The sequence below is a fragment of the Spinacia oleracea genome, chromosome 5 (assembly GCF_020520425.1).
Source record: "Spinacia oleracea cultivar Varoflay chromosome 5, BTI_SOV_V1, whole genome shotgun sequence".
Lineage (NCBI taxonomy): Eukaryota > Viridiplantae > Streptophyta > Magnoliopsida > Caryophyllales > Amaranthaceae > Spinacia > Spinacia oleracea.
In genome coordinates, this window is record NC_079491.1 from 13926591 (window position 1) to 13939120 (window position 12530).

The window sequence follows — 12530 nt, forward strand, 5'->3', positions numbered from 1 at the left end:
ACATGGCCGCAAACACACATAGCAAATAAACACACACGTCAGCAAAAAGCTGAGTAATCACCTGTTACAAACAGAAACATACTAAAATAGAATAATAAAGGCTCACGTAAACAATGTAGTATGAATCTACATTTCAAGTATGATCCCAAAGATAAAACTAACTCCATACTCTATGGAAACTATGAATCCTCTCTTCATATGAACCTCTGTAACACCCCCAACATTTGGACCTTTTATATAATCAAAAACCCTGTTTTTATATCATAAAACAATCGTCCAAACCTTGGGAGTGTCACTGCTACATTTATTCTCCATAGAAAATAAATGCAAAGCATCAAAACAATTTAAAATCATTAAAGTCAAAATTAACTAAGTGGTCTAAAAGGTGCCCCATACAAACTACAACCAATTCCCATAAAAAGAATAACAAACACCAACTTAAACTTAAACTGAAATAGAAATTGTCTCTTGACTAGGTGGTTATTCTAAGCGTCTCCTCACTCGTAGCCAAATACCTTTACCAACCTGCAAAAATAAATAGAAAAGAGACAAGAGAGACGAACTCCCAAAAATCAGATAAACTGAGTAATTCCAACTCCATCCCGTAAAATAAAATTTTAGTTTTGAAAACGTTTTGAGTATATAAAATAAGTAATTAAACAACAAGTACAAATTTAATAATTCCATTATTAACTTATCACATAAGATCAATATTAATTAAGTGAGGGAAAAAGAACGCTAAGGGTCGCGCGTAACCCTTGGAAATGGCCAAAGTAAGACGAGTACGGAATGTCCCTAGTGTTAGAATCCAACCTTCCTTTACTTGTATTTCTCCTTTCTATTGCTTTCTAGGATCTTTCTAATAGTTTTCTAGGCTTTAGGAAGAATTATTATGTTACTGTAATTCCAGTGTTCACTGGGCAGATTTAGCTAATTCAAAATAAACCTCTATGAGGGGTATGAACCAATACCTCTCATCAGAAGTTGCCTTTGCTTAATTCATGTGTTGTTGCTAGCCTTTATAGATATTGTGCTGTCGCATGCTTTTAAGCTTTCCAAGACCCATCAAAATCCCTTGCAAAACAGATACACTCCCGTCGTCGGTCCCGCTTGTGCCTGCTGTGCGCACACAAGCGCCTCGATCGACCCTCGACTCTCGCTCTTGTCGCCAATAGGCAAGAGTGCCCATTCTAAAGCAGACGTCCGCTCGTGCCCCAAGCCTTGATATTCACTTTCCGCACAAGGCTTGCGCCCTTGCCGCCCCATAGGCAAGAGCGCGCCGCACGGATCCGGTGTCAAAACACTCGGACCGTGACAGTTGGTATCAGAGCCAGGTTCAAACCTAGGCATCGAGAGACCCAAGCAAGCAATTTGAGATGGAAACGATCGAAGAAAGACTAGCCTGGCTAGAAGGCAAGTCTGAGAGCTGGACCCGACTCGAGGAAATTGTGATTGGCCAAGCCAAAGAGATAGAAAGACTCGAGGGTGCGGTCGATGAGCTCATGCAAGAGAAAGAAGCGCTTCAGGAACAACTCAACTTTGTCCAGAAGCAAGCTGAAGATGCCCAAGATAAATGCGCGACACTGATGCGCGCTGCAAGGACTGACCCGAATGGAGGTGGTGCGATGAAGATCAAACCTCCAAAGCCTCGAGACTATAGTGGGGCTAGAGACTCAAAGGAAGTTGATAACTTCCTCTTCGACATGGAACAGTATTTCAGAATTTGTCAACTGAGTGACAATCTAAAGGTGGATACCGCGACCATGCACTTGTCGGATGATGCGAAGCTGTGGTGGCGCACCAAGCACGCCGACATCGAAGAAGGGAAAGTAAAGATAGACACCTGGGAAGAGTTCAAGAAGGAACTCAAAGATCAATTCTATCCCGAGAACACCGAGTTTGTTGCAAGAATGAAGCTACAGGAGATCCGCCACAAGGGCTCCATACGCGACTATGTGAAGGAATACTCGGCCTGCATGTTGGACATCCGAGACATGAATGAGAAAGATCGGTTGTTCAACTTTGTTCACGGGCTGCAAGAATGGGCGCAGCGTGAAGTATTGAGGGCGAAAGTGGACACGCTTTCGGCCGCTATGAATGCTGCAGAGCGATTGATGGACTACTCCGCGGGAAGGGGTCATCGCTCGGAAGAAGGAACAAGGGGGACGCCTACAAGCTCGGAGGGCCCGACTCCAAGCTCACCCAAGAGTGCGAGAAGTGACTCAAGGGTGTCGTCCAGCTCAGTCGGGGGATTCAAGAAAGGAAATGGGGGAGGAGATTCACAGAAATCCTGGTCATCACCTTCCGCATCAACAAAGGAATCCAAGATCAGCACGCCCTCGGGAAACATCAGTAGACTCAACTGCTTGCTATGTCGAGGCCCACACAAATGGTGGGAGTGCAAACACAAAGGGGAGATCGACAACCTACAAAGGAAGTTGTCGGCCATGTCCGTGGAGGAAACCCCAAAAGAGACAGAAGAAGAAGCATGCCATGAGGACGAAGAACCCCGCAGGATGAGTTCCGTCTACATGATGTATGCAATGGGGAAAGAGGGCCCGAAGACAAGAGAGGAACCCACAAACATGATGTACGTGGACCTCGTGGTAAATGGGAGGAATGCTCGAGCCATGGTAGACACCGGCGCCTCTCACAACTTTGTGACCGAAGCAGAAGCCCGAAGATTGGGGTTAGTGCTCAAGAAAGGAGGCGGTAGCATGAAATCCGTCAACTCTAAAGCCAAGCCGATCCTCGGTGTGGCAGAACAGGTGGAAGCAAAGTTGGGAGACTGGGAAGGAAAAATGAACTTCACTGCCGTCAACATGGACGACTTCAACCTTGTGCTTGGATTGGAGTTCCTCCGCACCAGCAAAGCAGTTGTAATGCCTCACTTGAATTCTTTGCTTGTAGCAGGTGGACAAACTTGTCTAGTTCGAAGTACAGGTACTCCCACAAAGACAAAAGAGAAGGGCCGATACCTTTCGGCAATGCGAGTGATGGAGCCACTCAGAAAGGCGACATCTCAGATACCCCCTCGCATCAGAAACAAGAGACAAGATGCAAGCTCAAGCCAAGCCGCTCCGAGCCAGAAACCAAAAACAAGGAAGACTTGGATTCACAAGACTCACCAGCCTATCAAGACACAACAAGATTCGAGAAGACTCCAGCAACCGCCATCAACCACCGGCGCAGAGAGGACTACAGAGTTTAGAATAGGAGCTTTTTCTTTCATCTTTTGTAACTCTTGTAAGTCGACGAGGGCGTCGACAGCTTAAGTGGGGGAGGATGTTAGAATCCAACCTTCCTTTACTTGTATTTCTCCTTTCTATTGCTTTCTAGGATCTTTCTAATAGTTTTCTAGGCTTTAGGAAGAATTATTATGTTACTGTAATTCCAGTGTTCACTGGGCAGATTTAGCTAATTCAAAATAAACCTCTATGAGGGGTATGAACCAATACCTCTCATCAGAAGTTGCCTTTGCTTAATTCATGTGTTGTTGCTAGCCTTTATAGATATTGTGCTGTCGCATGCTTTTAAGCTTTCCAAGACCCATCAAAATCCCTTGCAAAACAGATACACTCCCGTCGTCGGTCCCGCTTGTGCCTGCTGTGCGCACACAAGCGCCTCGATCGACCCTCGACTCTCGCTCTTGTCGCCAATAGGCAAGAGTGCCCATTCTAAAGCAGACGTCCGCTCGTGCCCCAAGCCTTGATATTCACTTTCCGCACAAGGCTTGCGCCCTTGCCGCCCCATAGGCAAGAGCGCGCCGCACGGATCCGGTGTCAAAACACTCGGACCGTGACACCTAGTGTGCACACCCCTCACTAATTGACTATGGGTCTCCGCGACCGCGCACCAATAGAATTAGGAGGAAGACTAAGCAGAAGGTTTAATACAGAATAATAGAAACCTACTAGAAGCCTACCGGGTCTCCACTAAAGTGCACCGATAGAACAACATCTAGAAGGGCAACCTGTTCCTTACCCTTACGGGCTTTTCCCTCGGAGATTACACTTTACGTAATTAATATTTTAATAAGGCCAAAACACATAATACAAGAAGAATCATTACCGATATCGCAGTCCAACATTATCACTTCGTTCGACCAAAATAGACTACATGCTAATACAATTCTCAACAATAACGTCTATTCAAATTTGTCCAAGCGACGAACTATATTAAGGGATTAATATGTTGCAGCAGCTCATCACGACCATCAATGCATACCAATAACATATGTCTGAGTTAACTAATACAATGCATTCTGTAAAACATGACCACTAACCCATTTTTTTATTAACGTATTTATGGTTTTTTTTAAAAATTACACTTATAATAATACTAGTACTATAACGCATGTCCATAAATTTTAATCGTATAGTTTATATAAACAATAATTAGTCTTCCTAGCACATAATAGCACGTAGATATATCCAAAATATTTTCCTGACGGGATATAAGGATGATGGACATCGAAAATTACCTTGAACACACGCGTACTTTGAACTAGTAGTCTCTTTGCGTTATTTCCTAAATAGTCTCCCTCTACAATTGCACAAATAAATAAACCTAAGTTAGTCTAAAATTGTCCATAATTAGCATAGGTATACAAGAGTTAATTACTTCTGATCTCACGTCTACTAGTTGTTAGGGGGGAAGTGAGTGGCCATGGAATAGTAGGAAGCCCTTTTTTTTTTTTTTCCTAATTCGATAGTACAGCTCCTGTACTACTATTCTTTAAATACAACAAAGATGCTAATCAAAAAAACCAAAGTCAAAACATGCTTTGTTTTGTGTCCTTTTATTAAAATAAATAAATATGTTCTTCAATATTTAAAACCAATTAATGCTCAAATGGAGTTCCTGCAATTTCCATACGAAGGGTGACAAAACTGAGATTTAAAAGGAATGAATATTTACGGAACAAAAATCAAATACGGATAGAAGGGGGTTAAGGACGATGGGTCCATGATCGTTTTCCGGTGGTTTGGAGTTATCAGTTCAAAAATTTATTTTATAAAAGCTCAAAGCTTGAAGGTGATGTTCATTACCTGCCGAGGAGAGGTTGATGATGATGATGATGATACGGTGATGACGACGGCTGTGTTTTGAGAGGCGGGGGTTTATTAGGAGTCAATTTACACGGCATGAATTTTGAGGTTTGTGGGAGTATATATAACATACGGTGATTAGGGTTTAATTAGGAGACTAAATTTCAGAACCTTTATAAAACAATCTAAAATATACTTTTTTTTTTTAAACTCATTAAACTTTTATTTTAAAATTGTAAAATTATCTTAAGTTACCAAAATAGTTTATTAAAAAAAATACCCGAAAGTTCGGGATATTACAACCTCAATTATAATGATATGATCTTTTCCTCTACTAAACGTACTCAAACCAATAAGTGCCATGTTTGCTCTTTGTTCTAAACCTAGCCTTGGACATGGGTAATTCAAATAAATAAACCAACAAGTATAAAAACTTGAAACTCTCAATAGCTACTAGAAAGACTCTCTGAGTCAAGGCCACTTTTGGACCAAATCCCACTTTGGAGATATAAAGAAAATAATAAAGATTGTATCTTGCTCCTCTACTAATGGTTATTATCTCATTACCAACATGCCAAGGACTAAGGTCTATAACGCTGAGCCTCAAACCAAAAATATAGTAACAATTTCTCAACCTTTTCTCTTTATCTGATCAACCTGGTCGATATCCATCTAGAGTTAAATGATATACTCCTTAATATTGGCACATCCCACAATAATGTCACAAATTACCTTAGTATCTAAATCCTTCAACATTACTCGGCAAAAATACTAACACCCAGTACAATACTTGATCAATTCTCCACAACAATAGGACTATACATAAATAAGTAAGTAATACCCTTTCGCTAAACACTAACGAAACCTAAAGTGAAATGAGGAATATCCTTATTAAACAATCAAAGAATTCTAAACAGTAATGCAACATAGCAAATTGGAACCAACTACACTATCACTACACGCAAATATCAATTATCAGAAAATTAGCCATATTTAGAAAACATTGCAGTCTCTAATCAAATAATATCATTCAATCCAAAATATTGCAGTCTCTAATTCAAATAATATGCACACGATAATGTATAGAACATAAAACATTGAAGAATAGGTATGACTGCAATTGAGAAATTATAAATATACGAATAACACGAATAGATCGAGTCGTGTGCGTGATTACAATTAAATATACAAATAACTTGAATAGACTAAATGCGTGTGATTACAACTAATAATATACACAAACAATTAGAAGGGACTAAGCGTGATTACCTTCCCGGAAATTAAATCTCGATCAAGAAAGTAGTCTTGAAAACGCATCCCGCATTAGACTATAACTTGATGTTATGAAAATAATTGAAAGTAACCAATGGTTGACTTGATTACTAGGAAACAATGGGTAAAATAAGAAATGTAATCAAATGATAAAAAGGAAATTTGCTCCAGTTAATCACGCACAAAACCATTTAGAAAATAGAAAACGGCGAACGACATAAAAGTTATTCATAATATATATTTGGGAAATTCTTTTTAGGGTTGAAGGATTATTTGTAGGTGTTCACTATAGGAAACCTACTAGGTTTAAAATTGTCAATTTAACTTTCCGAAAATATTAAAAGAGACTAAATAAAAACGGAAAATTATTTAATAATACTTATAACTTCAGTTTTTTGCTACAAAATATATTTTACGAAATCAAAAAAATATTGGGATATTACAATCATACCACTTTGTAACACCCTGACAATTCCCATTTTCTAAAATAACCCTTTTTAAATATAACTGTAGGGAATTATCAAAGTATTATCGCCCATGTGAAAACGTAACGGCTTATTCAGAATTTTGCAGTGGAAAACATAAAACTAACTTTTAGGTTCATAAATAATCTTATTACATATTAGGTCCAAAACCAATTAACTGAAATAAGGAAATACGAATAGTACGACAAATTTCAAATTTAAGTTAACAAACCAAATCACTTAATAAAGAAAATATAACTACAAGCTCTCTAATCCCGATCCCAATGATGCATCATCTTCAAACCTGTAGATGGGCAACGCTTATTGATCCTTAGAGACTGCTCACCAAAGATGGGTCATCACAGGATCAATAAGGCATAGCCATGATCAACACACACAAACAAAGCACGTAATCAGCAAAGCTGAGTACTACATACTAAAACAATAATAATCATAATATGATACTATTAACGAACAACCCTAACATGATACTAATGAACATAAACAAGGGCAGACAAAACATGATAATTTGACGACCATACTTAACTAGACTAGGCTAGACTGGACTGGACTTTTATAACAATAATATTATTTTAATTGAAATAGACAATGGACCGAGTTTTCTAGCTAGATGCTTCACTAAGGAAGGCGAGGTACGGACGCGACTCCGTAACCTCAGTGACCTGCGATATCGAGGAACGTTTGAATAAAAATAGGACACGGTGATCAATCCGGTCCGAATTAAAGGCCATGGGCTACTACCATGAACCCCAACTCATGTTTGTCCGTCACTTTAGACGTGCACAGTCTAAAGCTATTGCTACTCAGTTTCACTTTACATGATTTACAAATTGACACCCTGTTATGACTCAACAATCACATAAGGCATACAATCCACATTTATTTACAACTGTTTTTATCTTGGAATTAAGTAAGTGATCACAAAGGCATCAAACAAGACTCATTCCAATTAACTCCAATCCTTCCTTTAATACTGATCAACCCTGTATATGGGTATAAGGTTTCAACTTACTAAATGAGGTCCTCGGCCCTCATAAAGTAGTGAAAAGCTAAAAGGGAACAACAATCCACTGATCTGAATTATATACAAAGTAATCTAGTGTTCCCAATCAAACATGTTTGTATCAACCATCCATACTAACATGCTATAATCCTCAAAATGCAATATAGGTTCAATATGTCCAACCAACAGTATTAAACATGCAATATTCAACCTGACTGAATTCATCAACGATATCAACATAACCAAGTTCATCAACAATTCAACATGGTTTCAACAATTAGCACACATTCCAAGCACACAGGTATGTACGTACCTTGTGTAAACAAACCGATAGGCCACTTTAACACTTTCAAAAGTCGCCTAAAGATAATTCTCCGCCTAAACAACCAACAAGTAATCTCAATCAATTTCTAATCATTGACAACCATAATAAAGCATTCTAAATGCATCCTAAATAGATTTAGAACTTTCCCAATATCAAAACTTGAACATTTGCTTTCCTAGCATCATAATTATTGAACCAGTGATTGAAATTCGTTGAAAACTTTTGCAAACATCGTACTTTAAATTTTCAGTAATATAAATTCATTTAAAAGCTTCACCAAGGTCAATCTACGTTCCTAGTATCTCAAAACAACCAATTCAATAATTCATACTCAACCTATCATGATTAAAAATCATAAAAACCTTGAATTTCATACTTTAAACCATCAAAACCAATATTTCAATGTCATTAGATAATCTGAAAATCAATAACTTTATTATAAAATTCATATAATCTTAAATTTATAATTTACATCACAAAACCCATAGCTTTAATTCAAGAAAACATAATTCAAACTAATAAATCATGATTAAGCCCTAACTTAATTTTAATTAATCAAAACTGAAAATTAATTCGTTTTTAATCTCAACATCAAATCTGAAAATCATATTCACCATAAAAATTATAAATTTAATTTAAGAGCATAATCTAAATTAACAAGCTTTAATTTAAAATAATTAGTTACTTAGGGTTTAAGAAAGTAACCAATTCAAGAAGGAGGAAAGAGAGAGAGCTGGCGGACGGAGGTGGCTCGCGGCAGGGCTGGGCACGGCGGCGCGACTTGGCGGCGGCTGTGCGACTCGGGCTGCTGCGACACACGAAGGGGTTAAGGTGGCTCGAAAAACAGAGGGAAGGAAAGAGAAGACGAAAAAGAAGGATGAAGAGGATACCGGTGATAGGTCGCCGGTGGCTGAGGAGTGCTGGACGGCGGCGGCTCAGCGACGGCGTGGAGGGAGAGAGGACGGCTGAGGGTGAGCGTGAGATTGGAGGGTTTCCTCTTTTCTTTTTTGTTTGTTTGTTTCACGTGAGTATGGAGGGAAGAGAGGGGAGGGTTTGGTTTGGTTTGTTTTTTTTTTTTTTTTTTTTTTACGTGAATGAGGAAAAGAGAAGGGAGTATGGTTTTGGGGTTTTGTTGGTTTGGGCTTTGCCCAATTGGGCTAGGAGTAGAATTTAGGTTGCTGAATCCGAAATGGTTAGGATTTGCTTTCTAATTTCAATAGAACGTGATTTCAAAATCCGAATTCGTTTTAACGTAAAATTCAAAAATCAATTTTGATTTCATAAATCATTAAAACATTCAAAATGTAATAACATAATTATATTTTAATTACATATTCATTTCTAAAATTCGTAAATTACATTTAAATATATTAAATATACGTTAAAATATATAAATAAAATATAATAAAATTACGGGGGATTACAATCTACCCCTCTTAAAAGAAGTTTCGTCTCGAAACTTGACACGGAAATTCACATATCTTTCCAAACTTTTCAACTTATTCTTATTGTAGAAGTACTTTGTGCCACTCTTTTGCCGACTAAGCGTTACTTGTAATACTCAAGAACACATTTTCTTATGCGGAGAATCTATTTACTTGCATCATCATGTAAAGGTTGCTAAAAATAAGCATAAAATGCATAAAAACACCATAAAAATAGGTAAAAGCGCGAATTTCTATCGCATATCGCATTCTACCCCTCTTAAAGAAACGAGTTACGCCCTCGTAACTCACCTCAGAAAATAACTCTGGATACTTGATCTTCATTTCAGCTTCGGCTTCCCACGTTGCCTCTTCGTACTCGTGGTTCGACCAAAGTACTTTCACTATGCTGACGTCCTTATTGCGTGTACTACGCACTTTTCTATCAAGGATTTTCACAGGTCTTTCTTCTTATGTGAGGCTACTATCAATCTGGATTCTCTCAGGCTCTAAGATATGACGCTCATCAGGCATATAGCGCTTTAGTTGGGAAATGTGAAACACGTCGTGCATCTTTTCGAACTCCATTGGCAAGGCTAACTTGTATGCTACTTTCCCTATTCGTTGCAGAATCTCATATGGGCCTACATACTTGGCACTTAGCTTCCCCTTTTTCCCGAATCTCATCACACCCTTGGTTGGTGATACTTTCAAGAACACTTTATCACCTACTGCAAATTCATCATCTCTTCTTTTCAAATCAGCATAACTCTTTTGCCTATCATGGGCAGCTTGAATTCTAGCCTGAATCATTTTTACATTCCTGACAGTCTCCTCAATGAATTCCGTTCCCAAGACTATATTTTCACTGAAATCATTCCAGCAGGTGGGACTTCTACATTTTCTCCCATATAGTGCCTCAAAAGGTGCCATCTTAATGCTTGCATGGTAACTATTGTTGTATGAAAATTCGATCAAGTCTAGATGGTCTTCCCAACTACCCTTAAAGTCAATCTCACAAGCCCTCAACATATCTTCCATAGTCTGGTTAGTTCTCTCAGTCTGACCATCGGTTGCAGGGTGGAAAGCAGTGCTGTAACACCCCGACAATTCCCTCTTTTCTAAAATAACCTTTTAATATAAAACGTAGAGAATTATCAAGGCATTATCGCCCGTGTGAAAACGTATCGGCTTATTCAGAATTTTGCAGCGGAAAACATAATAACTAACTTTAATAATTTAAATAAGTCAACTACGGAATAAAATCTAAAACCAACCAACAAAACAAAGTCAACGTAATGAATTAAAACAAAGTTCGAGTCTCTTTAAAACAGGCCAAACAAATTCAACATCAAACTTAAAACAAAACAATTTAATAACTACACAGCTCTTCAATCCCGAACCCCATGATGCATCACCTTCAAACCTGTAATGGACGATGTTTATTGATCCCTAGAGACTGCTCACCAAGATTGGGTCATCACAGGATCAATAAGGCATAGCCATGATCAACATGCACAAGCAAAAGCACGTAATCAGCAAAGCTGAGTACTACATACTAAATCAATAATAATCCTAACATGATTCTATTAAACGAATAATCCTAACATGATACTAATAACGTAAGTAAGAATAACCAAGACACATTCACTTTCAAATCACAGTTGACTAGACTAGACTGGACTAGACTTTCATAATATCAATATTATTTTAGTTGAAATAGACAATGGACCGAGTTGTCCATCCAGAAGTCTTCACTAAGGAAGACGAGGTACGGGCGCGACTCCGTAACCTCAGAGACCTGCGATATCGAGGAACATTTGAATAAAAATAGAACACGGTGATCAATCCGGTCCCAGAAAAGGCCATGGGCTACCACCATGAACCTCAACTCCTGTTTGTCCGTCACTTTAGACGTGCACAGTCTAAAGCTATTGCTACTCGGTTTCACTTTACATGATTTACAAATTGAAACCCTGTTATGACTCAACAATCACATAAGGCATATAATCCACATTTATTCACAACTGTTTTTATCTTGGAATTAAGTAAGTGATCACAAAGGTATCAAACAAGACTCATTCCAATTAAATCCAACCTTTCCTTTGATACTGATCAACCCCTCTATATGGGTATAAGGTTTCAACTTACTAAACAAGGTCCTCGGCCCTCATAAAGTAGTGAAAAGCTAAAAGGGAACAACAATCAACCCATCTGAATCAATATATACAAAGTAATCTAGTGTTCCCAACCAAACATGTTTGCATCAATCATCCATACTAACATGTTATAATTCTCATAATGCAATAGGTTCAATACGTCCGTCTAACAGTATTAAACATGCAATTTCAACATAACCAAGTTCAACAACAATCTCAACACAACCAAGTTCACCAACAAATTCCATATGGTTTCAACAATTAGCACACATTCCAAGCACACAGGTATGTACGTACCTTGTGTAAACAACTAATAGGCCACTTTAACACTTTCAAAAGTCGCCTAAAGAGAATTCTCCGCCTAAAACAACCAACAAATAATCCCAATCAACTTCTAATCACTCACAACGATAACAAAGCATTCTAAATACATCCTAAACATATTTTGGACATTCCCTAACATTAAAACTTGAACATTTGATTTCCTAGCATCATAATTATTGAATCAATAATTGAAATTCGTTGAAAACTCTTCGCAAACGTCATACTTTAAATTTCCAGCAATATAAAATAATTTCAAACGTCCACAAAACATAATCAACGTTCTTAAAATCATAAAAATAATAGCTTTAATAATATATAATCATTCTATTATGATTAAAGTCATTAAAACCTTAAAATTCATGCTTTAAATAATTAAAACTTTTATTCCAATTCAATTATGTAATCTGAAATTTAAATTATTAATTAAGCATAATATATAATCTGAAAATCTAACTTAATCGTAAAAACTTATAATTTATATCCAAGA

General features: G+C 37.8%; 1 long non-coding RNA gene across 1 annotated transcript; it reads right to left on the reverse strand.

Moving 5' to 3' along the window:
* Window positions 1-6898: 6898 nt before the first annotated feature.
* On the reverse strand, window positions 6899-9422 carry LOC130461875 (uncharacterized). The gene is made up of 4 exons (XR_008921828.1): window positions 9027-9422; window positions 8842-8944; window positions 8125-8189; window positions 6899-7125 (listed from the first exon to the last, which is right to left on the reverse strand). It is a non-coding gene; the product is annotated as an uncharacterized lncRNA (long non-coding RNA).
* Between the last annotated feature and the right edge of the window lie 3108 nt (window positions 9423-12530).